Source organism: Lampris incognitus, chromosome 17 (assembly GCF_029633865.1).
Source record: "Lampris incognitus isolate fLamInc1 chromosome 17, fLamInc1.hap2, whole genome shotgun sequence".
Taxonomy (NCBI): Eukaryota; Metazoa; Chordata; class Actinopteri; order Lampriformes; family Lampridae; genus Lampris; species Lampris incognitus.
In genome coordinates, this window is record NC_079227.1 from 20,046,239 (window position 1) to 20,073,803 (window position 27,565).

General features: G+C 45.0%; 26 non-coding genes across 26 annotated transcripts; all 26 read left to right on the plus strand.

The window, feature by feature from the left end:
* Nucleotides 1-18,106: 18,106 nt before the first annotated feature.
* On the plus strand, nucleotides 18,107-18,189 carry trnal-cag (transfer RNA leucine (anticodon CAG)). The gene has a single exon. It is a non-coding gene; the product is annotated as a tRNA-Leu (tRNA).
* A 147-nt stretch (nucleotides 18,190-18,336) lies between these two features.
* Nucleotides 18,337-18,419, plus strand: trnal-cag (transfer RNA leucine (anticodon CAG)). Its single transcript has one exon. It is a non-coding gene; the product is annotated as a tRNA-Leu (tRNA).
* A 147-nt stretch (nucleotides 18,420-18,566) lies between these two features.
* On the plus strand, nucleotides 18,567-18,649 carry trnal-cag (transfer RNA leucine (anticodon CAG)). Its single transcript has one exon. It is a non-coding gene; the product is annotated as a tRNA-Leu (tRNA).
* Nucleotides 18,650-18,796: 147 nt separating this feature from the next.
* On the plus strand, nucleotides 18,797-18,879 carry trnal-cag (transfer RNA leucine (anticodon CAG)). The gene has a single exon. It is a non-coding gene; the product is annotated as a tRNA-Leu (tRNA).
* A 147-nt stretch (nucleotides 18,880-19,026) lies between these two features.
* On the plus strand, nucleotides 19,027-19,109 carry trnal-cag (transfer RNA leucine (anticodon CAG)). The gene has a single exon. It is a non-coding gene; the product is annotated as a tRNA-Leu (tRNA).
* A 147-nt stretch (nucleotides 19,110-19,256) lies between these two features.
* On the plus strand, nucleotides 19,257-19,339 carry trnal-cag (transfer RNA leucine (anticodon CAG)). The gene has a single exon. It is a non-coding gene; the product is annotated as a tRNA-Leu (tRNA).
* Nucleotides 19,340-19,486: 147 nt separating this feature from the next.
* trnal-cag (transfer RNA leucine (anticodon CAG)) lies at nucleotides 19,487-19,569 on the plus strand. The gene has a single exon. It is a non-coding gene; the product is annotated as a tRNA-Leu (tRNA).
* Nucleotides 19,570-19,716: 147 nt separating this feature from the next.
* On the plus strand, nucleotides 19,717-19,799 carry trnal-cag (transfer RNA leucine (anticodon CAG)). The gene has a single exon. It is a non-coding gene; the product is annotated as a tRNA-Leu (tRNA).
* Nucleotides 19,800-19,946: 147 nt separating this feature from the next.
* On the plus strand, nucleotides 19,947-20,029 carry trnal-cag (transfer RNA leucine (anticodon CAG)). Its single transcript has one exon. It is a non-coding gene; the product is annotated as a tRNA-Leu (tRNA).
* A 147-nt stretch (nucleotides 20,030-20,176) lies between these two features.
* On the plus strand, nucleotides 20,177-20,259 carry trnal-cag (transfer RNA leucine (anticodon CAG)). The gene has a single exon. It is a non-coding gene; the product is annotated as a tRNA-Leu (tRNA).
* A 133-nt stretch (nucleotides 20,260-20,392) lies between these two features.
* Nucleotides 20,393-20,475, plus strand: trnal-cag (transfer RNA leucine (anticodon CAG)). The gene has a single exon. It is a non-coding gene; the product is annotated as a tRNA-Leu (tRNA).
* A 147-nt stretch (nucleotides 20,476-20,622) lies between these two features.
* trnal-cag (transfer RNA leucine (anticodon CAG)) lies at nucleotides 20,623-20,705 on the plus strand. Its single transcript has one exon. It is a non-coding gene; the product is annotated as a tRNA-Leu (tRNA).
* A 147-nt stretch (nucleotides 20,706-20,852) lies between these two features.
* Nucleotides 20,853-20,935, plus strand: trnal-aag (transfer RNA leucine (anticodon AAG)). The gene has a single exon. It is a non-coding gene; the product is annotated as a tRNA-Leu (tRNA).
* Nucleotides 20,936-21,082: 147 nt separating this feature from the next.
* On the plus strand, nucleotides 21,083-21,165 carry trnal-cag (transfer RNA leucine (anticodon CAG)). Its single transcript has one exon. It is a non-coding gene; the product is annotated as a tRNA-Leu (tRNA).
* Nucleotides 21,166-21,312: 147 nt separating this feature from the next.
* On the plus strand, nucleotides 21,313-21,395 carry trnal-cag (transfer RNA leucine (anticodon CAG)). The gene has a single exon. It is a non-coding gene; the product is annotated as a tRNA-Leu (tRNA).
* Nucleotides 21,396-21,528: 133 nt separating this feature from the next.
* Nucleotides 21,529-21,611, plus strand: trnal-cag (transfer RNA leucine (anticodon CAG)). The gene has a single exon. It is a non-coding gene; the product is annotated as a tRNA-Leu (tRNA).
* A 147-nt stretch (nucleotides 21,612-21,758) lies between these two features.
* trnal-cag (transfer RNA leucine (anticodon CAG)) lies at nucleotides 21,759-21,841 on the plus strand. The gene has a single exon. It is a non-coding gene; the product is annotated as a tRNA-Leu (tRNA).
* Nucleotides 21,842-21,974: 133 nt separating this feature from the next.
* trnal-cag (transfer RNA leucine (anticodon CAG)) lies at nucleotides 21,975-22,057 on the plus strand. The gene has a single exon. It is a non-coding gene; the product is annotated as a tRNA-Leu (tRNA).
* Nucleotides 22,058-22,204: 147 nt separating this feature from the next.
* Nucleotides 22,205-22,287, plus strand: trnal-cag (transfer RNA leucine (anticodon CAG)). The gene has a single exon. It is a non-coding gene; the product is annotated as a tRNA-Leu (tRNA).
* A 146-nt stretch (nucleotides 22,288-22,433) lies between these two features.
* On the plus strand, nucleotides 22,434-22,516 carry trnal-cag (transfer RNA leucine (anticodon CAG)). Its single transcript has one exon. It is a non-coding gene; the product is annotated as a tRNA-Leu (tRNA).
* A 133-nt stretch (nucleotides 22,517-22,649) lies between these two features.
* trnal-cag (transfer RNA leucine (anticodon CAG)) lies at nucleotides 22,650-22,732 on the plus strand. The gene has a single exon. It is a non-coding gene; the product is annotated as a tRNA-Leu (tRNA).
* Nucleotides 22,733-22,879: 147 nt separating this feature from the next.
* trnal-cag (transfer RNA leucine (anticodon CAG)) lies at nucleotides 22,880-22,962 on the plus strand. The gene has a single exon. It is a non-coding gene; the product is annotated as a tRNA-Leu (tRNA).
* Nucleotides 22,963-23,095: 133 nt separating this feature from the next.
* Nucleotides 23,096-23,178, plus strand: trnal-cag (transfer RNA leucine (anticodon CAG)). Its single transcript has one exon. It is a non-coding gene; the product is annotated as a tRNA-Leu (tRNA).
* A 147-nt stretch (nucleotides 23,179-23,325) lies between these two features.
* On the plus strand, nucleotides 23,326-23,408 carry trnal-cag (transfer RNA leucine (anticodon CAG)). Its single transcript has one exon. It is a non-coding gene; the product is annotated as a tRNA-Leu (tRNA).
* Nucleotides 23,409-23,555: 147 nt separating this feature from the next.
* On the plus strand, nucleotides 23,556-23,638 carry trnal-cag (transfer RNA leucine (anticodon CAG)). The gene has a single exon. It is a non-coding gene; the product is annotated as a tRNA-Leu (tRNA).
* A 226-nt stretch (nucleotides 23,639-23,864) lies between these two features.
* Nucleotides 23,865-23,947, plus strand: trnal-cag (transfer RNA leucine (anticodon CAG)). The gene has a single exon. It is a non-coding gene; the product is annotated as a tRNA-Leu (tRNA).
* The last annotated feature ends 3,618 nt before the right edge of the window (nucleotides 23,948-27,565 follow it).

Here is a 27,565-nt window from a genome sequence, read left to right on the forward strand (position 1 = left end):
TATTTCCAAACTTGAAATCATGTGTGCATTTGGCTATTTATAAATTATTTTTCGAGCAATATGTGTTTTGTGATTCAGCTTTAGCGTTGTTGATTAGCCTTTCATATTTTGTCAAAAAGGCGTATTCATTAGCCTAGGCCTATGTCCCGTTATTTCTGTAGCATACAGCATCTTAGAATCTTAAGAGACCAGGCAGATATTGTTATTATTTTGTTATTACCATGCTATATTAGCCTACTTTATAATTATGAATATTTCAATTATCCAATTTTTAGCATTTCTAATATAAGGCCATATTGTTATTATTATTATCATCATCATTGTTATTATTAGGCTATTATTTTTTTTTTTATTGTCATTGTTATTATTATCATTACAATTATGATGCTTAAAGGGCCTTACTGAGCAGATGGTTTCTATCTAATATCTGTCAAATGCTTTTCCCAATAAGCTGGTGTGGTTATGATGAGAACGACGGCTTTCTAGGGAACATAGAAGAAGTGGGTCGGAATTGGCCTATTGTCGGTATCGGCCAGCTTACGCAGGAGTCTATCCCTGGTACAATGCGCTAGACCTCTGGGAGATGGACTGCTGAGGACGGAACACAACACCTATCTTCAGCTCCCAGCACTTCTCGCACAATGTGCTACTCATACGCTGAGTTGGCGGCACCCGGGATTGAACTCACGACCTTGCGATCCATAGGCGAGAGCTCTACCGACTGAGCTATGCCCGGGTACAATTACCCAAGGAACATAGGCTTACTATATTACATTCAGACACAGACGAGCCAGCTCACCTACTCGGCGAGGCGCATTTTCCTCGATAAGTGACACATTTCACGCATAAATATCAGAGAACTACCGGGGTGGGTTATGCGCCCAAATATAGGCTATAGCCTATTAAGTTGAAATTGGTTTAGTGTCGAAAGTTTCCACATACTTTAGCCAACCTGGACTTTGTGAATTCGTTTTTGTAATATAAAAATAGAAATCGTATGATTCATTGTCTTCTCAATAATCTGCCCTAAATAATGCATTATTGAAAATGCACTTTTTGCGCCAAACAGCGTCAAACCTGCTGACCGGGGAACATAGGACCTTTCTTTATAAATAGTCCCGTTTCCCTGCACATACAAAACGGGGAACATAGGACCCTTTTGGGGAAAAGTGGGGAATATAGGGCCCTCTGTATACAAAAAGGTCCGATATTCCCCGGTCTCATACAAAGCGGGGAACATAGGACCCGGAGACGATAGGGAGGACCCCACGTCAACGAGGGGTCAGAACGCGAGAGGGTCACGTGGTTCATATAGCCGCCGAATAGTTCCAAACGAAGCTTGGCCGTGATTTCTGGTAACTACTAACCAATATTTTCAGATTTTTACATATATATTCCAACGTGACACATTCTATGCGCATGTGTAGGAACATTGTTTTTAGAATTGCTATAATTTCCTCTGAAAAGGAAGAATGTGGACAGTAAACTGGCTAACTTTACTTACGTTCTTAACTAGCAAACATTGCTTGACACTGTACTAAATTTCCTTGTTTGTAACATCTACGTTGGTGATTTTGAAAATTACTGACTTGTTTTGAGTAACAATCACATCTGTGTATATGTGACTTTTCAGATGAGACATTTCTGAAGCCGGGAGAAGGAAGAAGCAGCCTGTGTGATCCGAGTAGGAAACATGCTCAGATGTTTCAAGGACATTGTCTATGTTGTAACTTAGCTTTATTAATTTAAAGCATGGAGGAAACTCTGTCTTGTGACGTCTAAATTATCTAAGTGATCAATCTGTAGTCCATACACAATAGCTGTTGTGGAGGGGGGGGGAAATCAGAATTTTAAATATATACACACACAGCAGACTGTAAAATCAGCTTGCAGGATTCCACAGGAACCCTCCCATATTCTGTTTTCTGAGTTTGAGGGGCAGACTTCACTGTCTAGGCTGCAGGACACAGAGGAGGAAGACAACATTCATCCCCAGTGCTGTCCAGCTCCTTAACGCTGAGCATTGACCCACTTATAAACATTGCTGCAGTTACACAAACTTAAAAAATCTAAATGCGTGTTGACTTTGTTGATTGTTTTTTTTAGCTACTGTCATGCCCTTTTAAATCACCCCTTGGGGACAAATAAAGTGATTTGAATTGTATATACATACACACAAGATCCCTTAGTACAGTGTTATCTTGGATCAGTTGACTCATCTAATGTAAAAGCACTTTAACATAGACAAGACAGACATATATATCCTTATTTCAGAAACTGAAACATTAAAACCACTAAATTAATGGAAAAAAGAACCAAATTACATAAAGGTGCCAGGGTTATCAATAGTGTGGTACTTTATATGCAGTCCTCCAACACGCTATTAAAATAGTGCTAATTCTTATGGTTTCTTTGTCTTGTATATTAATTGCATTATTGTAGTTTTAAATAGGAACTAGACAAACTGCACATCAATGACAGGCAATCCTTAGTCAGTCTGGGATTACATGAAGAGACAAAGGCAACTGACATGCCTAAATCCACAGAAGAACAGTGGCAACTTCTCCAAGATGCAGGAACAACCCACTGCCAAGTACTGTGTGCAGGTGTACTGAGCAGAACTGCTGCTGTTTCAAAGGCAGAACATGCTCACACCAAATATTGATTTCATTTAGGTTTCTTCTGTTTAATCAACTTTGTATGAAGTCAACTGATAAAACTATTGAGGCATTATTTTTGAGAGAATCCTCACGTTACTTTCAGTGCCTAAAACTTTTGCACAATACTGTATGTTCCTATTTAAGCTTCTCAAGTGCTGATGAACTTAAAAATAAATATTGTGTTAATGCCAGTCTCCTTTTTTCTTCATGTTGTTCGTTCTTGTACTCAGTCTCTTTTAGCATGGTTGGCTGCACTGCTCCAATCGCTCGAGAAAGGAGTGCACATGTATGGTTTCCCTGCTGACAGAGAGAGGAGAGACATGGTTGGCCCGAGTAAGCAGAGAGAATCTTAACAATTGTTAGAGACTTCAACAATAATAATAAAAAAAAATTGTGAGGTAATCAGCACAAATACATTGCACTTCTCCCTAGTCATCAACAACTTTAATAAATGTTTACTAAAATTTGACAGGTGGCTTCACTTTCTGATGCATCATCTTTCCTACAGCATTAATACAGGGTTCCCACTGTTATGAAAATCCTGGAAAAGTTATAGAATTTTTAATGAAATTTTCTAGACCTTTTTTTTTGGAAACATGGGGGGAAAAAATTATATTGGGAATTCATACGCTAAGCCAGGTTTGGGGATGAGAGCTGATGCTTACAGACTAGGACCACATTAACATCTATAAGGAGGATGACTGGCACTCAGATCATCTTAAATAGTCTTTTGGCTTGCACCAAATGGAAGACTATTTAAGATAATCTGCGAGCTCCAGTTATCCTCTTTTTTGACCATAAAATTGCCTTTAAAGCTTTGGAAAAGTCATGGAAATTTTAAATACATCTGAAATGTTCCCAGTTAATGTTATTTGATCATTTCTTTCTTTACAAAACTGAATCAGCCAGTCAGAGGCATCATGGATATTGCAAATTTGTCTAGTTTCATTCCCTTTTCCCACCTTTTTTTTCTTAAAAAAAAAAAAGCTGTCATTGAATCAATCTTATGAGACATTAACTAGCTAAGTAGTGCTAGCTTGTCTTTCCAGATGACTTATGAGAGTTTGGAATAAATCTCAAGGTTGGTCTTACACCATCACATTTATTATTCTTCAAGTTGGAGCCCAATTGTTTCCATTACCATAGCAGCTGGGGACACTCGTGGAACATTTGGGGAAAGTTCTCAAAAAGTTTTGGAATTTATTTTGGAAAAAGGGGTGGGAACCCTGTTTATATATTGCAGCAATTGTCTCGTGTTCCTGATTCACTGAGAAATCTAAAGAGTGGATATTCAAATACATTTGGCATTTAGAAAATTTTATCAATCCAATTTGCAGGCACACTTTGAGGCAGACCAGTTTACCTTCAACAAGAGTGGAAAGGTTAGGTTGAGATCAGATGCGGTCCCAACAGTATTTGTCCTTCCACCTGAGGCCAAGAGAAGGAAGGCACCAGCACATAGACACATAACTCTTCCTGTGAATGTTGCTATCACTGCTGACCATAGTTAGTGCCAAAGCAGAAACAGGTTTGATTAATGTAAACACATACTAGAAGCAATAATTCTAATTTTATAGTTAAATTAGTATTCATGGATTCTAAAGCAGTGCCACGTCTTCTATCATCAGCAGTTATTGAGGAAGGCAGAGAGAGAGAGAGGAATTGGATGGCGAAGGGATTTTGGGAGCTCAGACATAAACTTGTCAGTTGGAAGACAATCAGCTCACAGCCAGTCCATCAACAGGTCAAACAAGTGAATCTGCAGCCAGTCACCAAGATCCGGAGGGGGAACTGATGAAGCAAAAAAAAAAAAAAAAAAACAGTAAGAAGAGTGAAGGCAGCACTGAAAAAAGAAAAGGTAGCTCTCCAGAAGAAAAATTAATATCAGGGACAGAAAATGAAAGAACATATTTTCAGAAGACCAAATTAAGGCACTGGGCAGGAAAAGCACCAAAGGAATGAAATGGGGGAAAAGAAACGATTAAGAGAGCACTGAAACTTCATTTTGCCACGGGCCCAACAGGTTATAAGACCTTGCAGGAAATGCACATACCGCTGCCAGGGACAAGAACACTGCAAAGGAGAATGCAACATGTTAAATTTGAGCCAGGTGTGTTGGGGGAGATCTTTCAGGTCCTGAAAGTGAAGGGATTCAATGGGCTGGAAAGGGAGTGTGTATTAACACTGGATGAGATGGCGATTACACCTAGTGTGGAGCTGCACATGGGGACAGGAAAACTGTTTGGTGATGTAACCCTACCAAGTCATGAAGGAGCAGCAACACGTCTGTGTATTTATACTGGCAGGCAATACCACCAGGTGGAAACAAGTTGTGGTGTTCCATTATAGTGGAAACTCCACCAAAGGTGCAGTGTACAAACCTATCATTTTGGAAATCATTCAAAGAGCAGCATCTGTAGGGCTACATGTCCTCAATGTCACCACTGATATGGGTAGCCCGAATCGAGCTATGTGGAAGTCGTTTGGGGTGGACCACATCAAGACCTCTGTGCAACATCCTGTAACACCAGACAGACAACTGTATTTCATGCTTGATGTTCCACATTTGGTTAAAAACCTTAAGAGTGCCCTTGTCCGTGGACAAGTGTTCTTACTCCCTGCTGATGTTGTCTAAAAAAATAACCTCACCTCAAATGAGGTTTCAGTGGTCCCCGTCAAGGATCTGGTGGACTTTCAGCAAGGGATGGCACTAAAAATAGCCCCCAAATTATCAAGCAAAGCCATCACACCCAGTCATTTTGAAAAAATGAAAGTGAGCACTGCAATGACTGTGTTCAGCAAGGCAACAAGTGCTGGGATCAGATACATGGTGCAGCAAGAGCAACGCCGTCGGTCATATCTGTCGACAGCATGGTTCCTTGAACAGGTGAATCGCTGGTTTGATCTGATGTCTTCTCGGCACCCAGTTACAGCACTGAGCCAGCTCAAGATGGAGGAGTACAACAATGCCATCCCTTTCCTCCAGGAGATGATCAATCTGTTCCATGGCATGAAGATTGGTCCAAAGGGGGGGTGGAAACCGGTGCAAAGTGGGATGGTAATGGCCACAACATCTATTCTGTCAATACAAGAAGAAATGTTGACAAGGGGACATAAGTTTATGTTGACTGCAAGGTTCACACAGGACTGTCTGGAAAATCTGTTCAGCTGTGTGAGGCTTAAGAATCCTGTTCCAACTCCTCTGGAATTCCACCATGCACTCAGGATTATATCAGTTGGACAGTTTCTTACCACCATCAAATCCAGCAGTTACCAGGAAGATGACAGCACCCATCTGGCAGATTTCCTGGAGACAGTGGAGCCCACTGTCCTTCCTGGGCTCAGAGTAGAGGAGCTGTTGGAGAGAACATCACCTGACCTCACACAATCAAAAAAGTGCATTCTTTTCCACCTTGCAGGCTACATTGTCCACCAAGTCCTCAAAAATTGCAGCACTTGTGAAACGTGCCAACTTGCAATTAGCCACAAGGATGACAGTCTGGACAGTCCTGCTGAAGAAACCAGCATTCTACTGGTGAGTGCCGCTCAATTTTCAACCACCATTAAACCACCTAGCACTCTACTCTTCAGTACTATGCCCTGCCACCCAGTACTCCAGCTATGTTACTCAATGAACCACCACCCACTATTGTCTCTCCAAAACCCACACTCCGCCATCCAATGCTGAAGCTGCACAACATAGCACTCCAACACCTATTAGTCAGTTTAACCATCTAGTGCTGTACTATTTCGTACACTGCTCTGACACCAAGTGCTCCAGCTCTGCTAGTGTTGAGGAGCCACTCAACGCTCCTCCACCTAGTACTGTTCTGACTTCCAGTGAACCACCACCCAGTACTGCTGCACCATGACCATCAATTCCAGCTAGCATTCTACCAACAAGCACTCCAGCTCTGTCTTTCTGCTGTGGTACTCACTGTTCAACCACCTCACACTCCTGTTCCGTGGCCCTGTGATCCACCACCTAGCACTATTCCATCACACATTCCACTACTCAATGCTGCCGTTCTGCCATCGGTGCTCCTACCTCATCACTCAGCATTCTTGCTACACCATCAAGCGCCGTTGTTCTCCATGTACCAGGACCTCTCACTCAATAACCAACCAACAAATAATCTACCACCTTGTATTCCTGCTACAATACTGAAAACCAGCATCACTAATGCTCCACCAGCGACTCAAAGGGTAACTTTTAAAGTTTATAGTCTTCGAATTAAAGTCTAAGAGTGTTCAATTTGTCTTTAAACTTAACTTTTTTGTGTTTTGAATACTGTGTAGGTCCTCCAGGGCAATGTCTCCTATGTGCTGGCTGAGGCCTCTAGCTGCCAGATAAACACTGAAAAGCTGCAAAAGACAACACATTTGAGGTAACGTAAACAAGGTATCACGTCATCTTACACCTAACATTTAAATACACTTGAATAGCAACAAAATATGGCTATTATCAAAATGGTTAGCTTACATATGAAAATGTATAAGATTTTAGCCAAAAAAAACCTCAATAGGCAATTGTTATTATCAACAACATCCACTTACCTCATCTGAGGCATAGTGTGGGGTTCTGAGTTAATATTCATCCACTTACATAACTTAGGCACACCAACTTCAGTGGATGAACAGTTACTTTTAATGCAGACAGGGAAACCTAAAAATACAAATAATAGCTGCAACGCTAACGTTATTCTTTACCCAAGTTCAGCTTATACTTATCTTACTGTATATCAGGTGGGAAATAGAATATACGGTCTTGTTTATCACAAAAAATGATGGCTGATGATCACGATACGTCAATGTCATCTATGACCTGTCATACTTGGTGGTTAAAATTACTGAATAACCACTAACACCCATCAAACTAAGAAGCTAACACTTCGATTCAGACAAAACAATAACTAGTATTAGCATAACATGTTAGCACCCATTGTTAGAATAACATTACATTAGCTAATTATCCTTACTTAAACGAGACATTCGGTAACGTTAGGCTATGAAACGTCCTGCAATATCCTACTAGCTAAGTTATTGAGGCTAATTTCAATCATAGTTCAGCGATAGCAAAAGTAAGTTAATTAACTGTCGGCATTAGCCAAGTCAGCTTAGGAGTCTTTGCCAACGTAACATTAAAACTAATATTTTGTTTGAAATTGACGAGCTATCACGCTTTCAATTACATCGTTAATTTGATTCAAAAGTGCTTGTAAAATGGTCATGATTAAATGTCAACTGTAGCTTCTTACCTGTAAATTAACCTTTGATTAATGTGAGAAACATACCTTCGCCATAGAAATCCTATTGCCCCGGGTCGCACTGTTTGGAACTATCCAGGGCTCCAATGATCCGCCATTGCTGTTAAATAATTGGCCCATTGACGTCTACGGAGTTGACGTAACCCTTTCTAAGGCTCTGGGGACCGGGGTTCGCGCCTCGGTCTCGTCAGATCCGACTATGGCCGGACTCAATGAAGCAGCAATAATTGGCAACGCTGTCTTCGGGAGGGGGGCGGAGTCGGCTTGTGTTCGTCACATGAATGAGTCTCTGGGTGTGTTGGAAAAAGCAGTGGTTCGGCCTGGAGTCGCCTTGTCACGAAAGTGGCGAGGCGTCTCCTTCAAGACTGCCGGCAGGAGAGATGCAGTTGGCGAACGCATGCAGTACGAGGGCGGGAATTTCGACTAAAATAGGGGTCGATTGGCCACTAATTGTGAGAAAAAGGGGAAAATCAGAAATAAAATTATTTTAAAAAAAAGTCTGCCGTCAAGTCCAGGCCATTTGCCATGCCATGTTGACTTATGTGATATCAGTTGTGAAAATGTTAAGAGCCTTTTTGCTAATTTAAAAACACATTGGAAGGGAAAAGTAGTGTCTTGTCCATTTAGACAACATGACAAAAAGTTTGCAGTTGTGTCTTAGGAAGGACAAAGATTCAAGTGAACAAAATTTTGTGGACTTGACACATTGTAAATTGTGACTTAACAAAGTCTAAACCCTGTATGTGATTTTCCGTTTTCACTTTACTGATTCTGACTGATTTTTGAGTAACTTGTTTTGTGAGTGATCTGCGGCAGAAGGGTACTAGCTAGAGTTAAAGGGAAGGTTTACAAGATACAACATAGCGAGACCAGCTATGTTGTATGGTTTGGAGGCAGTGGCACTGACGAAAATACAGGAAGTGGAGCTGGCAGAATTGAAGATGCTAAGATTTTCGTTGGAAGTGACGAAGGAGGCCGGGATTAGGAATGAGTATATTAGAGGGACAGCTCAGGTTGGAGACAAAGCAAGAGAGGCAAGATTGAGGGGATTTGGGCATGTGCAGAGGAGAGATGCTGGGTTTAATGGGAGAAGGATGCTGAACATCCAATTATGTCCAATTGAAATTATTCAATTTCCCCTCCGGGATGAATAAAGTATTTCTGAATATATGGAACTGCCAAGCGAGAGGAGAAGAGGAGGTTTATGGATGTGGTGAGGGAGAACATGCAGCTGGCTGGCATGACAGAGGAAGATGCACAGGACAGGAAGCGATGGAAACAGATGATCCGCTGTGGCGATCCCTAACGGGAGCAGCAAAAAGTAGTAGTAGAAGAGCGGCAGATATGACTTTCAACTTCTCTTCCAGATTGGACTCGAGAGAGCACTTTCTACAGCATGGGCTCTCCCATTAGGCTTTTTAATGACATTACAGTCATTTAGCCGACGCTTTTATCCAAAGCGACTTACAATAAGTGCATTTAACATAGGAAATCAAGAGAACTACTAGTTAGCAGAGGTCATAAGTGCATCTAAGAGCAAAACCAGTGCTAAAGTAAAAGCGCAAGAAAGAGGTTTTTTTTGTGTGAATACAAAAAGTGCTAAGAACAAGTAACAGGGTAGTAGTTCTTGAAGAGTTGAGTTTTCAACCTGCGCCCAAAGATGGGCAGCGACTCTGCTGTCCTGACATCAGTGGGGAGTTCATTCCACCACTGTGGGGCCAGGACAAAAAAAAAAAAAAGAGCTTTGACCGGGTCAATCGGCAGCAGGGGCAACCAGAGGCAGCAGAGCGAAGTGGTCAGACGGCGGTGTAGGGCTTGACCATGGCCTGGAGATGGGAAGGAGCTGTTCCTTTCATTGCCCTGTAGGCTAGCACCAGTCTTAAACTGGATGCGAGCAGCTACTGGGAGCCAGTGTAGGAACATGAGAAGGGGAGTTGTGTGTGAGAATTTAGGGCGGTTGAGCTGCAGCTTTCTGAACAAGCTCCAGAGGTCTGATGGCCGATGCCAGGGCACCAGCAAGGAGGGAGTTGCCGTAGTCCAGCCAGGAGATGACCAGAGCCGGGATGAGCACCTGTGCGAGCTCGTCGGTGAGGAATGGGCGAATCCCCCTGATGTTATAGAGGAGAAATCTGCAGGAGAGAGCAACTGATGCAACGTTTTCAGTAAACGACAGTTGGTCATCCAGGATCACACCGATTCCTCACAGTCCGAGTTGGCGTCACCACGGTGTTGTCAATGGTGATGGCCAGGTCTCAGTGCAGGCAACCTCTCCCTGGGAGGAACATCAGCTGTCTTGTCCAGATTGAGCTTCAGGTGATGTGTTGCCATCCACTCCGAGATGTCAGTCAAGCACGCAGCAATGCATGTCTCTACTTGTGTATCAGAGGGAGGAAAGGACAAGATCAGCTGGGTGTCATTGGCATAACAATGGTAAGAGAAGTCATGCGAGCAAATAACAGAACCCAGGGATTTTGTTTACAGGGAGAAAAGGAGAAGACCCAGAACCGAACCCTTTGGAACACCTGTAGTCAGTCTGCGAGGCTCCGACACAAATCCCCTCCATGTCACCTGGTAGGAGCGACCCATCAGGTAGGATGCAAATATTGAGAGTGCAGAGCCTGTGAAACCCAGCCCTACGAGGGTAGAGAGGAGGATCTGGTGGTTCACTGTCAAACGCAGCTGACAGGTCCAGGAGTATCAGGACAGAGGAGAGAGAGAGAGTTTGCTCTCACAAGAGTGCAGCGATTCTGTCACTGCAAGGAGGGCTGTCTCTGTCGAGTGACCCACCCTGAACCCAGACTGGTTGGGGTCCAGGAGGTTGTTCTGGTGGAGGTACAAGAAAAGTTGGTTAAAGACGGCACGTTCGAAAGTTTTGGATAGAAAGGGTAGAAGGGAAACCGGTCTGTAGTTTTTGATGTCAGAGGGGTTAAGTGATGGTTTCTTGAGAAGGGGGGTGACTAGCAGTCTTGAAGGCAGATGGAACGCATCCTGCCTGGAGGGAGGTATTGATGAGGTGGGTTAGAAAGGGAAGGAGTTCAGATGCTATAGACTGAAGAAGAGGGGACCGGGTGTGATGAGGTTTAGGACCTCATCAGGGGAGAGGGGAGCGAGGTGGGACGTGGAGAGGTGAGGGAGGGTGCGATAGTGCAAGCAGCACTAACCGGGTGGTGAGAAAAGGAGGATCTGATGTCATTTACCTTCTTGTCAAAGAAGTTGGCAAAGTCATCAGGGAGAGGGGAGGAAGAAGTGTAGAGAAGGTTTCAAAGAGTTTCTTAGGATTAGAGGATAGGATTTTAGAGCGATAGAAGGCAGCCTTAGCAGCAGAAAGGGAGGAGGAGAAATAGGAAAGAAGAGATTGGAAGTTGAGAAGGTCCTCTGGGAGTTTGCCTTTTCTCCATTTGCGCTCTGCCACTCTCAGGCTCCGCCTGTCAGTACGTACTGAGTCGGTCAGCCAAGGGGCAGGTGGAGTTGGGCGTGCATGCCTGGAGGTGAGGGGACAGAGATTGTCCAGAGAAGAGGGTAGAGAGAAAAAGATCAGTAGCAGTGTCAGGGGGTAGGAGAGAGAAAGATTCAGGTGTAGGGAGGATAGAGGTAACAGAGGAAGAAAGATCAGTGGCGGACAGAGAGCGGAGGTGTCTACGGATGGAAACCATGTGGGTAGGGGAAAGGGGGTGAAGAGAGGGAGAGAGAATAGGACATGAAATAGTGGTCAGAGAGCTGGAGGCGAGATTGGAAATAGGACAGTGTCTCGTAAAGTTAAGGTTCAGCTGGTTGCTGGCCTTGTGGGTAGGAGGAGAGGGTGAGAGGTGAAGGTCAAAGGAGGAGAGGAAAGAGAGAAGAGGACCTAGCTTGTTAGTGTGGATGTTAAAGTCACCGAGAAGGATAAGTGCAGAGTCATCAACAGGGAAGTGCGAGACAAGTGTGTCAAGCTCCTCCAGAAACTCACCAAGGAGGCCTGGTGGGCGGTACACAACCACGATGGGGAGTTTGACTGTATAAGAGACAGTAACAGCATGAAATTCAAAAGAGGGCGGAGAAAATTGTGGAATGGAAACAGAATATTTCCATTTCATTAGCAGACCAGTGCCACCACCCCGCCTCCCAGCTCTGGGAATGTGAGAAAGAGTACACATCAGACAGAGCTGTGGTAGTATTTTTCTGGCATGATCCAGGTCTCAGTTAGAGCAAGAAAGTTGAGGGAGAGCAAGGATGCATAGCCTGAGATAAACTCAGCTTTCGGCACCGCAGACTGGCAATTCCAGAGCCCTCCCATCACCACTTACTCAACGTGAGTGGAGAGTGGGATAGATGAGATTGGTAGGGTCACAGCGCCTCGGAGTGACCCATCGTCTATGCCAGCCCCGGGAAGAGGGAAGGACAGGAATGTGAAGGAAACACAGTCTATACTAGGTACACAAAATACAGATGACTGACCGGATCTAAAAAGAGCAGTCCTTGCTTGATGAAGTCGCGCTTGCCTTTGTTCATTCTAGCCTTCATTCAACCTAGACCTGTTTGCCCTTGGCTTGTTTGCCTGACGCTTCCATGTAGCAAGAGTGATTTAAAGAACACTAATTGCTAATTGTCTGCCAGGAGTGCAGGCCACACCCTGGCCACTTAAAACCCAATTGGCCAAAGAGGTACACTGAAAATAGGCCTATTGCTCAGAAACTGGTCACTTATGTAAAACTCTATCAAACCTCACACAATACTATTAAAACTGCAAACAGCAAGTTACCAAGGAGTATATTTATAAGCTAAAAGGATAACTAAGTCAAAACAGCTAGGCAACAAGAAATAATTAAGGACACACAAGGTGAAAAACAGCTACAGTTAGAATAAGTAAATAAGTCAAGTAAGTAAATAGAATAAGACAGCTACAGCTAGAATAAGATCCCAACTAGGAACCAGCAGCAGATGGATAGAGAAGAGGACTAATACTCAAGCAGCTGGAATAAGACTAATAGCAACTTGTTAAGCAAAAAAAATGATACTTACTCTATTCTAGATGAACCAGCATTTCAGAATCACTCCAGAAGTTAAAATGCACACTGGATTGAAACTGAATCAGGCCAGACTTATAAATCCCTGTGATGTTCTGGCTACACCCTGGCCATTTAACACCCAACTGGCCAAAGAGGACCCTGAAAATAGGCCTATTGCCCAGAAACTGGTCACTTATGTAAAACTCTATCAAACCTCACACAATACTATTAAAACTACAAACAGCAAGTTACCAAGGAATATATTTATAAGCAAAAAGGATAACTAAGTCAAAACAGCTAGGCAACAAGAAATATTTAAGGGCACACTAGGTGGAAAACAGCTACAGCTAGAATAGGTAAATAAGACAAGTAAGTAAATAAAATAAGACAGCTACAACTAGAATAAGATCCCACTAGGAACCAGCAGCAGATGTATAGAGAAAATGACTAATACTCAAGCAGCTGGAATAAGACTAATAGCAACTTGTTAAGCAAGAAAGATGATACTTAATTGATTAATTGATTGGCCAGTAAATTTGCATGCACAAGGATTTTGGTGTCTATGTGATCCTTACATGAAATGAACAAAGGACATAATGCCATATTCTAAAATGGGGCGAGTGTCTAAGAATGAGACTGTCTGAGAAACTTACAGAGTACATACCTAGAAATATCAAGTGGGCATGGAAAGCAACTCAGGCAATAATAAGTCACAAGTATCCCCAACAATTTAAAATTGAAATAAGAGCAACTGAACAACAAAATCAACGATAGCGGGCAAATTACAGCAAATATTGGTTAGCCCTGTTTGCCTAATGCTACGGTCACGTGCATGAAAATAATATTGGTGAATATTTGCCTCCCATTCAGTTCCATTCTGTGTGAGCGAAGGAAAACATTTGGTTCTGGTGGCGAAAGAAATTTGTGTCCTCGCTTTGCATGTAGTTCAACTTTGATGAACTTTGACCGGCAATTTTGCCGCCTCAACCAATAGCAAAGAAGTGTGTGTTTGACTCCACTTTGGGCTAAATAATTGTGATTACAACCAGATAAGAGAGCAACATTAGAAACAATAACTCTTAACTTCCTCTTTGACAAACCTCAATACTTCCAAGCGACCTCATTTTTAGATAATGAAGCTTTGCCATTGATCTACAGTCTGTACATTAACCTCCCCTATTGACGGTGATGTTAGAGGGGATATATCAGATTTGATGTCTGTAAGCAGTTATCCCTTCCTGTAAAGAGACTATCTGTTGAAAGGTTGGAGAAATGGAAGACATAATTTATCAATTACTTTCACAAGCACTGCAACTAAAATAAGAACCTGGTACAATTTGGCGAGTTATAAAAATAACTTCAATACGTCTGCTTTTCCTCGGTGAGGGTAATTTCACCGCCTTCAATGGGACAGCATACTGAAGAAGGCTAATTGGTAATATGATTATTGAATAAATGCTATCACTCAAGTAAACTTGATTTATTTTAGTGCTTTAAAATCACAAGGCATGTTTGTTCCAAAGTGCTTTACAAAGTTGTGGTTAAGAGTGAACCCAAGGAAAAACCATAAATATACATATGTTCATAAAATTTAAAATGCAAGGGAGAAATAAAAACAATATGGCTAAAGACTCCCATCTATTTGACTTAGGATGCTGTCCATCTGAAATAAAGGAATTAATGAATTTTTAGATGGGAAAACAACAGAAAGGTCCTGATTTTAGAGATAAAAACTGGACTTCACCACTGATCAAATCTGTTCGTTAAATCTTAATACAATGTCAAATGTCACACTAAGGTTTTTGGCATCTGTTTGACAGAAGAGGTTAAGTGGCCACAGTTTCGTTGCTTTCTTATGGTGGAGCTTAAAAGCTCTCTTCTCATCCAAATGTTATCAACATGTCAAGAAATAAACACATTCTTTGTCTTCATGGCTGCCGCCTTGATTGAATCCCACCCTGTACATACTGGACAACAGTCCTGTAAATATCTGCCCCCAAAAGACGCTGAAGCAGCAGTAGGATTGTAAACTTGGGTGGGCATTTCCAGTTCTTCATGTAAAGGGCATTCCAGTTCAAGCACATGGATTCCAGTTTGACTCATTTCTGTGTGCTCCAAGTCAGTGACATGCAGGTCCTGAAATGAGCCATTTGAGCCAAAAGAAATCCAAAGGTTATTTTACTGCCTTGTTGTGTATGTGTTCAAGATACATATTTATTTTCATTTAGTTACATATTTTTCTGTAAAAAAAAAAAGTATTTATTTTGTATGCAAGATTGTTGTATATTGTGGTGGATGGATGTGAATGATGATGATTCATGAACATTTCAGTTGTAACTGTAAAAATTGTAGATAAAGGAAATGTCTGTGAATGTTCTGTCATCCAGGTCATGGTTATCCAAAGGAGCTGAATCAAGTGCAACTGGACTTGGTATATATCCGTGAAGACGTTTTGCCTCTCATCCAAGAGGCTTCCTCAGTTCGTGCCTTTCTGACTAGACCAAGCTAGTCTGACTGGCTGGTGATGAGACTCAGTATTTATCCTCTAGGAGTCGTTGTCAGAGCTATTGATATGAGTGGCTCTTTGTGATCCGATGTTTACCAACGCCCGTCGCTAACAGAGCCATAGATATGAGTGGCTCTTTTGTGTACCGATGTTATGGCCGCGCCCGTCGTTATCGGAGCTATTGATATGCGTGGCTCTCCTGTGCGCCGATGTCCAGCCGCGCCCGTCGCCATCGGAGCTATTGATTTGTTTAGCAGCGACGGTCGTTAGGGGTGTTAGTTTCGACTTCATTATTCAGTGGTCATGAGAGTTGTTGGAGCCGTTAGTGACCGACTTGTTCTTGAAGGCAAGGCTTCTTGAGTCTCCTGGGTAGAGATGAAAGGACGGCATTGTAAGTGGGAGATAGGTGGTGTCGCAGACCTCCTCCTCTGTTGAGGGATGGTTTTTCCAGTTTTGCATAGATGGCTTCCTTCACCCCTCTTTCAAACCATCTATCTTCCCTGTCCAAAATGTGTACGTTGCTGTCCTCGAAGGAGTGTGTCTTCTCCTTTAGGTGTAGATAGACTGCTGAGTCTTGTCCTGAGGAGTTTGGCCTTCTGTGTTGGGCCATCCGTTTGTGTAGTGGTTGTTTGATTTCTCCTATGTATAGGTCAGTGCAATCCTCATTGCATTGTACAGCATACACCAGATTGCTTTTCCGGGTGTGTGGTACACGGTCTTTGGGATGAACCAGTCTTTGTCGGAATGTGTTCAGGGGTTAAAGCAAAAAAAAATCCTGAGCCTGAACTGTGTGTGTGTGTGTGTGTGTGTGTGTGTGTGTGTGTGTGTGTGTGTGTGTGTATGGGGGGGGGTTTCTCTAAACAATTAGATAAACACCCACCTCCTCCATAATTACTTTGTTCAAAAGAAATAATGGTAAATTAAATACTAGGAAATGAATAGAAAATAGAAAATATATCTATAAAATAATTATTCAATTAACAACCAAAACATTAAAATGCTACAAGAACTGGTAACTTAAATGTTGGGAAATAAATACAAAACAGAAAATACATAAACACAGTGTCCTCCTGTGGTGTGGACACATTCGCAGGGTCAAAAAAAAAAACCATTATATGGAAATGAATGATTGCAGATTATGGTGGGCCTTTTGAAACTACAATAACAAGAAAGGTCAGTAGGTGGCAATAGTACTCCACCTCACTACAATATGGTACTAACACGTAGCATTTAGGATTACTTTTGATATCAAGTTTTGCTGCTAAGCTTTGTCCTTGACAGGTTACAAGATTACCTACAATCACAAGGTGACACGTTATAAGGGTATGTGAAATTCAGTGCTTGCCAGGTGTTGTGTTTTTACTGCATTCTCATCTTCATCAAAAAAACGAATGAGGACATTGTCCATGTTCTGGTTGGTGGCTTTGTCGACATTTAAGGAAAACATGCCGTTTTTTAGCTTTTCCGACATATGTCTTTTAAACTCTGGTGTTATGTCGTGTTTGTTCAAATAGCTGGCATGCTGATTAGATATTGACAGTTTTGTCTTCAGCTATTTTTTTGCATATATTCACCAGGGGTTGGGCGAGCTTGAAAGACAGATCGTGCTCTGTGATGAACGTGCACACGCGTATTTTCAAGTCCCACACACGGTCAGTTGTTGATGCCGGTACATCAGCTGTGGTTGTTGCTCCCGGTAACCGCGTTGTGTGTTGGAGAGCTCGAACAGCTGCTCTATGAGCGGGGTCTGACTCATGACTTGGTAGCACTTTTTTCCCGCTAGTTGCATATACTAGCCTTCTCGAGCACAAAGTGCAGAAGCAAGCACCTGCTTCTCTTAACTTCTTACACCAGCTACCAAAAGGCTTACCGTCCTTCCCTATCTCTTCTGTCCACGGCCAGCGCCATTTATTTTTTTAATCCTTTATCAACTAGGAGGGCATCTTCCCCAGGATTCATGAATTTACTCTCCATCCTACTCTCCTTCGACGTGACGTCTCTCTACTAGGGCATCTCTGCAGCGTAGGACTCTGTTGTTACTGTTGTTTTCCAAGACCCGCCCCATTCTACTTCTGATTGGCTAATAATGTTAGTTTGAGAGCGGGAGAGTTGTGCTCCTCTCATATCATTGGCAGACGAACTCATAAACTCGAAAGTGATGGTGACGATATCAAGACTTTTTTTTCCCGCAGCCAAACGCCGCATGCCGGAAATCCGGCACGGTGCCGGAATACTTTAAGCCCTGTGTGTTGCTGGGTTTGGAGTGTACCGGGATGCGGTGTTTGTTGAAAATTCTCCTGAGTTTCTCAGAGACCCCAGAAACATACGGGATGACTGTGCTATTCCTTCTGTTCCTTTTCTCCTCGTCGCTCACCAGGTTGGTCTTTTTGGAAGGTGTTGCAGTTTTCACAAAGGTCCAACTGGGGTAGCTGCGGGTTTTTAAAGCTCCCCTCAGGTGTTTGTGTTCTTCTCGCTGGGTCTGAGTGCTGCTGGGCACATTGTCAGCTCTGTGTTGCAAAGTTCTGATGACGCTCAGTTTGTGTTCCAGCGGGTGGTGTGAGTCGAAAAGTAGATATTGGTCTGTGTGTGTAGGTTTCCTGTAAACCCCAATGTGGAGGCTCCTGTGGACTGTGACGTCAACATTGGGAAAAACACGACGCTCCACACGGGAAAGACTATACATAGGATGTCAGGATGGCCGAGCGGTCTAAGGCGCTGCGTTCAGGTCGCAGTCTCCCCTGGAGGCGTGGGTTCGAATCCCACTTCTGACAAGGTGTTTTTAGGGGCTGGCACGGTGGCCCAGTGGATAGCACTGTTGCCACACAGCAAAATGGTCCTGGGTTTGAACCCCAGGCATTTTTCAACAGGCATGTTTCATCTTGACAACAGGTGTAACTTCCACTATGACAACTTCAGCTGTCAGGATGGCCGAGCGGTCTAAGGCGCTGCGTTCAGGTCGCAGTCTCCCCTGGAGGCGTGGGTTCGAATCCCACTTCTGACAAGGTGTTTTTAGGGGCTGGCACGGTGGCCCAGTGGATAGTACTGTTGCCTCACAGCAAAATGGTCCTGGGTTTGAACCCCAGGCATTTTTCAACAGGCATGTCTCATCTTGACAACAGGTGTAACTTCCACTATGACAACTTCAGCTGTCAGGATGGCCGAGCGGTCTAAGGCGCTGCGTTCAGGTCGCAGTCTCCCCTGGAGGCGTGGGTTCGAATCCCACTTCTGACAAGGTGTTTTTAGGGGCTGGCACGGTGGCCCAGTGGTTAGCACTGTTTCCTCACAGCAAAACTGTCCTGGGTTTGAACCCCAGGCATTTTTCAACAGGCATGTCTCATCTTGACAACAGGTGTAACTTCCACTGTGGCAACTTCAGCTGTCAGGATGGCCGAGCGGTCTAAGGCGCTGCGTTCAGGTCGCAGTCTCCCCTGGAGGCGTGGGTTCGAATCCCACTTCTGACAAGGTGTTTTTAGGGGCTGGCACGGTGGCCCAGTGGATAGCACTGTTGCCTCACAGCAAAATGGTCCTGGGTTTGAACCCCAGGCATTTTTCAACAGGCATGTCTCATCTTGACAACAGGTGTAACTTCCACTATGACAACTTCAGCTGTCAGGATGGCCGAGCGGTCTAAGGCGCTGCGTTCAGGTCGCAGTCTCCCCTGGAGGCGTGGGTTCGAATCCCACTTCTGACAAGGTCTTTTTAGGGGCTGGCACGGTTGCCCAGTGGTTAGCACTGTTTCCTCACAGCAAAACTGTCCTGGGTTTGAACCCCAGGCATTTTTCAACAGGCATGTCTCATCTTGACAACAGGTGTAACTTCCACTGTAACAACTTCTGCTGTCAGGATGGCCGAGCGGTCTAAGGCGCTGCGTTCAGGTCGCAGTCTCCCCTGGAGGCGTGGGTTCGAATCCCACTTCTGACAAGGTGTTTTTAGGGGCTGGCACGGTGGCCCAGTGGATAGCACTGTTGCCTCACAGCAAAATGGTCCTGGGTTTGAACCCCAGGCATTTTTCAGCAGGCATGTCTCATCTTGAAAACAGGTGTAACTTCCACTGTGACAACTTCAGCTGTCAGGATGGCCGAGCGGTCCAAGGCGCTGCGTTCAGGTCGCAGTCTCCCCTGGAGGCGTGGGTTCGAATCCCGCTTCTGACAAGGTGTTTTTAGGGGCTGGCACGGTGGCCCAGTGGATAGCACTGTTGCCTCACAGCAAAACTGTCCTGGGTTTGAACCCCAGGCATTTTTCAACAGGCATGTCTCATCTTGACAACAGGTGTAACTTCCACTGTGACAACTTCAGCTGTCAGGATGGCCGAGCGGTCTAAGGCGCTGCGTTCAGGTCGCAGTCTCCCCTGGAGGCGTGGGTTCAAATCCCACTTCTGACAAGGTGTTTTTAGGGGCTGGCACGGTGGCCCAGTGGATAGCACTGTTGCCTCACAGCAAAATGGTCCTGGGTTTGAACCCCAGGCATTTTTCAGCAGGCATGTCTCATCTTGAAACCAGGTGTAACTTCCACTTTGATAACTTCAGCTGTCAGGATGGCCGAGCGGTCCAAGGCGCTGCGTTCAGGTCGCAGTCTCCCCTGGAGGCGTGGGTTCGAATCCCGCTTCTGACAAGGTGTTTTTAGGGGCTGGCACGGTGGCCCAGTGGATAGCACTGTAGCCTCACAGCAAAACTGTCCTGGGTTTGAACCCCAGGCATTTTTCAACAGGCATGTCTCATCTTGACAACAGCTGTAACTTCCACTGTAACAACTTCTGCTGTCAGGATGGCCGAGCGGTCTAAGGCGCTGCGTTCAGGTCGCAGTCTCCCCTGGAGGCGTGGGTTCGAATCCCACTTCTGACAAGGTGTTTTTAGGGGCTGGCACGGTGGCCCAGTGGATAGCACTGTTGCCTCACAGAAAAATGGTCCTGGATTTGAACCCCAGGCATGTCTCATCTTGAAAACAGGTGTAACTTCCATTTTGACCACTTCAGCTGTCAGGATGGCCGAGCGGTCTAAGGCGCTGCGTTCAGGTCGCAGTCTCCCCTGGAGGCGTGGGTTCGAATCCCACTTCTGACAAGGTGTTTTTAGGGGCTGGCACGGTGGCCCAGTGGTTAGCACTGTTTCCTCACAGCAAAACTGTCCTGGGTTTGAACCCCAGGCATTTTTCAACAGGCATGTCTCATCTTGACAACAGGTGTAACTTCCACTGTGACAACTTCAGCTGTCAGGATGGCCGAGCGGTCTAAGGCGCTGCGTTCAGGTCGCAGTCTCCCCTGGAGGCGTGGGTTCGAATCCCACTTCTGACAAGGTGTTTTTAGGGGCTGGCACGGTGGCCCAGTGGATAGCACTGTTGCCTCACAGCAAAATGGTCCTGGGTTTGAACCCCAGGCATTTTTCAACAGGCATGTCTCATCTTGACAACAGGTGTAACTTCCACTATGACAACTTCAGCTGTCAGGATGGCCGAGCGGTCTAAGGCGCTGCGTTAAGGTCGCAGTCTCCCCTGGAGGCGTGGGTTCGAATCCCACTTCTGACAAGGTGTTTTTAGGGGCTGGCACGGTGGCCCAGTGGATAGCACTGTTGCCTCACAGCAAAATGGTCCTGGGTTTGAACCCCAGGCATTTTTCAGCAGGCATGTCTCATCTTGAAACCAGGTGTAACTTCCACTTTGATAACTTCAGCTGTCAGGATGGCCGAGCGGTCCAAGGCGCTGCGTTCAGGTCGCAGTCTCCCCTGGAGGCGTGGGTTCGAATCCCGCTTCTGACAAGGTGTTTTTAGGGGCTGGCACGGTGGCCCAGTGGATAGCACTGTAGCCTCACAGCAAAACTGTCCTGGGTTTGAACCCCAGGCATTTTTCAACAGGCATGTCTCATCTTGACAACAGCTGTAACTTCCACTGTGACAACTTCAGCTGTCAGGATGGCCGAGCGGTCTAAGGCGCTGCGTTCAGGTCGCAGTCTCCCCTGGAGGCGTGGGTTCGAATCCCACTTCTGACAAGGTGTTTTTAGGGGCTGGCACGGTGGCCCAGTGGATAGCACTGTTGCCTCACAGAAAAATGGTCCTGGATTTGAACCCCAGGCATGTCTCATCTTGAAAACAGGTGTAACTTCCATTTTGACCACTTCAGCTGTCAGGATGGCCGAGCGGTCTAAGGCGCTGCGTTCAGGTCGCAGTCTCCCCTGGAGGCGTGGGTTCGAATCCCACTTCTGACAAGGTGTTTTTAGGGGCTGGCACGGTGGCCCAGTGGTTAGCACTGTTTCCTCACAGCAAAACTGTCCTGGGTTTGAACCCCAGGCATTTTTCAACAGGCATGTCTCATCTTGACAACAGGTGTAACTTCCACTGTGACAACTTCAGCTGTCAGGATGGCCGAGCGGTCTAAGGCGCTGCGTTCAGGTCGCAGTCTCCCCTGGAGGCGTGGGTTCGAATCCCACTTCTGACAAGGTGTTTTTAGGGGCTGGCACGGTGGCCCAGTGGATAGCACTGTTGCCTCACAGAAAAATGGTCTTCGGTTTGAACCCCAGGCATGTCTCATCTTGACAACAGGTGTAACTTCCACTGTGACAACTTCAGCTGTCAGGATGGCCGAGCGGTCTAAGGCGCTGCGTTCAGGTCGCAGTCTCCCCTGGAGGCGTGGGTTCGAACCCCACTTCTGACAAGGTGTTTTTAGGGGCTGGCACGGTGGCCCAGTGGATAGCACTGTTGCCTCACAGCAAAATGGTCCTGGGTTTGAACCCCAGGCATTTTTCAACAGGAATGTCTCATCTTGAAAACAGGTGTAACTTCCACTGTAACAACTTCTGCTGTCAGGATGGCCGAGCGGTCTAAGGCGCTGCGTTCAGGTCGCAGTCTCCCCTGGAGGCGTGGGTTCGAATCCCACTTCTGACAGGTCTTTTTAGGGGCTGGCACGGTGGCCCAGTGGTTAGCACTGTTTCCTCACAGCAAAATGGTCCTGGGTTTGAACCCCAGGCATTTTTCAACAGGCATGTCTCATCTTGCCAACAGGTGTAACTTCCACTGTAACAACTTCTGCTGTCAGGATGGCCGAGCGGTCTAAGGCGCTGCGTTCAGGTCGCAGTCTCCCCTGGAGGCGTGGGTTCGAATCCCACTTCTGACAAGGTGTTTTTAGGGTCTGGTATGGTGGCCCAGTGGATAGCACTGTTTCCTCACAGCAAAATGGTCTTGGTTTTGAACCCCAGGCATGTCTCATCTTGAAATCAGGTGTAACTTCCACTGTGACAACTTCAGCTGTCCGGATGGCCGAGCGGTCTAAGGCGCTGCGTTCAGGTCGCAGTCTCCCCTGGAGGCGTGGGTTCGAACCCCACTTCTGACAAGGTGTTTTTAGGGGCTGGCACGGTGGCCCAGTGGATAGCACTGTTGCCTCACAGCAAAATGGTCCTGGGTTTGAACCCCAGGCAGTTTTCAACAAGCATGTATCATCTTGAAAACAGGTGTAACTTCCACTGTGGCAACTTCAGCTGTCAGGATGGCCGAGCGGTCTAAGGCGCTGCGTTCAGGTCGCAGTCTCCCCTGGAGGCGTGGGTTCGAATCCCACTTCTGACAAGGTGTTTTTAGGGGCTGGCACGGTGGCCCAGTGGATAGCACTGTTGCCTCACAGAAAAATGGTCTTCGGTTTGAACCCCAGGCATGTCTCATCTTGAAAACAGGTGTAACTTCCATTTTGACCACTTCAGCTGTTAGGATGGCCGAGCGGTCTAAGGCGCTGCGTTCAGGTCGCAGTCTCCCCTGGAGGCGTGGGTTCGAATCCCACTTCTGACAAGGTGTTTTTAGGGGCTGGCACGGTGGCCCAGTGGATAGCACTGTTGCCTCACAGCAAAATGGTCCTGGGTTTGAACCCCAGGCATTTTTCAGCAGGCATGTCTCATCTTGAAAACAGGTGTAACTTCCACTTTGATAACTTCAGCTGTCAGGATGGCCGAGCGGTCTAAGGCGCTGCGTTCAGGTCGCAGTCTCCCCTGGAGGCGTGGGTTCGAATCCCACTTCTGACAAGGTGTTTTTAGGGGCTGGCACGGTGGCCCAGTGGATAGCACTGTAGCCTCACAGCAAAATGGTCCTGGGTTTGAACCCCAGGCATTTTTCAACAGGAATGTCTCATCTTGAAAACAGGTGTAACTTCCACTTTAACAACCTCAGATGTCAGGACGGCCGAGCGGTCTAAGGCGCTGCGTTCAGGTCGCAGTCTCCCCTGGAGGCGTGGGTTCGAATCCCACTTCTGACAAGGTGTGTTTAAGGGCTGGCACGGTGGCCCAGTGGATAGCACTGTTGCCTCACAGCAAAATGGTCCTGGGTTTGAACCCCTGGCAGTTTTCAGCAGGCATGTCTCATCTTAAAAACAGGTGTAACTTCCACTTTGACAACTTCAGCTGTTAGGATGGCCGAGCGGTTTTCAGCAGGCATGTCTCATCTTAAAAACAGGTGTAACTTCCACTTTGACAACTTCAGCTGTTAGGATGGCCGAGCGGTCTAAGGCGCTGCGTTCAGGTCGCAGTCTCCCCTGGAGGCGTGGGTTCGAATCCCACTTCTGACAAGGTGTTTTTAGGGGCTGGCCCAGTGGATAGCACTGTTGCCTCACAGCAAAATGGGCCTAGGTTGGAACCCCAGGCAGTTTTCAACAGTCATGTCTCATCTTGAAAACAGGTGTAACTTCAACTTCGATAACTTCAGTTATCAGGATGGCCAAGCGGTCTAAGGCGCTGCATTCAGGTCGCATTCTCTTCTGGAGGCGTGGGTAGAATCCCACTTCTGACAATATTTTTTTAGGGCTGACCCAGTGGTTAGCACTGTTACCTCGCAGCAAGATGGCCCTGGGTTCGAACTCCTGGCACTTCTAACAGTCATGTCTCATCTTGGAAACAGGTGTAATTTCAACTTCAACAATTTCAGTTGTCAGGCTGGCCAAGCGGGTTTGAACCCCAGGCCATCCCAGGTCCGTCTGTGTGGAGTTTGCATGTTCTCTCCATGTCTGCATGGGTTTCCTCTGAGTGCTCCAGTTTCTGCCCACCATCAAATAGACATACATGTTAGGGTTAATACTCCAGCTTGTGCCCATGACCAAGGCAATGGAAAGAAGAACTGGAGTTGGTCCCCAGTCGCTACAGCTACCCACTGCTCCTATACAAGAGATTGGGTTAAATGCAGAGAATGAATTTCATTGTAACCTGTACAATGACAAAAATAAAGTGGCTTTCTTTCTTCTTTCTTAATCCTCAGATCAATGACAAAGCAATGCAGCACACCACTCTATAAACTAATGATACCTAGATGGAAAGCCATGTTTCTGAGTTGACTCAGGGAAGAACCCTGCGGCTGTGGATGGCCCTTGTTATTATTGGCTCCGTTCAGATATATGATCTAGAGAATCAGCTTTAAAATGTGACTATCAAAGACAAACCAAATTGTTTATGAAGCTGAGACAAACCGTTTCAGCCCATTTAAAAGTGTTTAGAAATGGGATAAAACATCAACAGATCCATAATTAACCCTTAAACCATGCCTGGGCAACCAAAGATTACCTTTCTTAGAAATCCATCAATGCTTCCAAATATCACAACTCCATATCTGCGAATGTACAATGTCATTGTTAAACTTAATATTTTGAAGCATAAATAGTGAATACACTTCAATTTTTATGCAACACTGGCAAAAACCTCAAACATAACCTTTACAAAATGGCTAATGAAATGGCAGCCCTTAGGGTAGTTTGTAATTTTGATAGGGTGACATTTCAGGTAGGACACTGCAGTGTCTTATAAGCTGGTGACAGGTTTCTGATGAAGTTGAATCATAGTTGTACATTGTAATACTGTAGTCTGTATATCACAGAAAGGTGAATCAGTTCATCTGGACACAACTTTTATTGAGAGATAAACATTTCATCCCTCATCTAAGTGACCTCTTCAGTCTCAACTGACTGCAGGTATCCCCACCCTTATAAACAATACAGTGGCATAAGGACCAATAACAGTGATCGGTTTCATATGCAAATTGCCATTGACTAAAGTTACAATGGCAATTTGTGTTGTGCATTTGTGACAGATCCTCTTGCCAAGGGCCAAGATCGTATAGAAAAGTCATATCAGGAACATGTCCAGACTCAATGTAGGTGTCAAATTTGACTCAGTTTTCAATGAGTTGACGTATTTTCAAGTATGCCAAACTGGGTTACCTCCCTGCCTTGGCCATGACCTTTTTGAGGGCATCATTTCCTTTGATTTGACACTCTTACATTAAACATCTTGTCATGTATGAGAAACAATTGATATTTCTTGATTTGAATTGCCGCATAGCTCAGTTCAATTATCTTGGTAGTGATGTGAGCAACAAATCCTGTGAGGTGAATCCGGGAGCAGAAAAACTGTCTGAACGTTTAGTTCAGGATGTTATTTGTGTTGATTGGTGACAGAATAGTCAACCCATGTGACAGGGAGGTATGGCATCTAATTGTACAGCTCGGGGAGATTGTGAAACTTATCCGTGCTCCAGCTATTTCCAGGAGTGAGGTCGCCTATTTAAGTGTCCTGATAGAGGAGTACTTGGATTCTAGAATACAAACTTATCCAGATGACCCACTTAAGCCCAAGCACCACTATATCCTCCATTATGCTGAACTCATCTTTCAACTTTGGACCACTCATCCACTTGTGGACATTAAGGTTTGAAAGTAAACATAGTACATACTTCAAGCAATGTGCAAGAAAAATGCAAAACTTTAAAAATGTGGTACCTTAGCAGAGACACATCAACAAGCTCTTGAGCGGCATGGTGGCCCAGTGCTTAGTGCTGTCACCTCACAGCAAGAAGGTCCTGGGTTCGAACCCCGGGGTTGTCCAACCTTGGGTGGGGTCATCATATGTGTGGTGTTTGCATGTTCTCCCCATGTCTGCAGTGGTTTTTCTCTGGGTGCTGCGGTTTCCCCCAACCTCAAAAGAAACAGGCATGTTAGGGTTAATACGCTTGTCTGTGCCCCTGACCAAAGGCAATGGGAAAAGAACTGGAGTTGGTCACCGGGCACAGCATGAAGGCAGCAGCCCACTGCTCCTAGCTATACAGATCCCAGCTAGGATGGGTTAATTTGCAGTAACTGAATTTCCCCAAGGGGATTAATAAAGGAATCTTAAATGAATCTAGGTGCTGGCCCCCATTTCCCACCAAATTTTGTGGTGTAAAGATGCACAGATTTTGTCTTGGAAGACCACAATGATAACATTAGACGATCAGTTGCAAATTGCAACTTTGATCTTCTAAAAACTCTGGTTACCCATGGTGTGTCAGTAAAAAGGGATTGAATACAGGAGCAAAATGTTTGGTGTGATAGCTCATAACAATGATGGCCTTATTTTTGGGAAAATTAAACAGGCTCTTATTCATAGGAGTTCATGTTTTTGTTTGTTTTTTTCCCTTCTTGCTGTGTGTCTGCCAGAATTTGGTGTTTATTACATGACACCAGTGCAGAGAGCCTACTGCTGTGTTGCTCATGAGAAGCTACTTGACTATTTATTATCCACTGACAGAATACACTGTTAGAGGAATGTCACTCCTAATTCTTCATCATCCTATCCCGAGCTTTTAGTAGAATGTCAACGCTGGAAGAGACTATCAAGAGGATTATCCTCAATACGTTGCCCAGGCTGTCTGTGGAGACACAATTACAGATTGTTACCACGCTTCAGAAAGCTGGTGTCAAGTCTGTGGATGACCTGAAATACAGTGGCGCTTGAAAGTTTGTGAACCCTTTAGAATTTTCTTTATTTCTGCATAAATATGACCTAAAACATCATCCGATTTTCTCACAAGTCCTAAAAGTAGATAAAGAGAACCCAGTTAAACAAATGAGACAAAAATATTATACTTGGTCATTTATTTGTTGAGGAAAATTATCCAATATTACATATCTGTGAGTGGCAAAAGTATGTGAACCTCTAGGATTAACAGTTAATTTGAAGGTGAAATTAGAGTCAGGTGTTTTAGATCAGTGGGATGACAATCAGGTGTGAGTGGGCGCCCTGGTTTCTTTATAGAACAGGTAACTATCAAAGTCTGATTTTCACAACACGTGTGTGGAAGTGTATCATGGCAAGAACAAAGGAGATTTCTGAGGACCTCAGAAAAAGCGTTGTTGATGGCTTATCAGGCTGGAAAAGGTTAC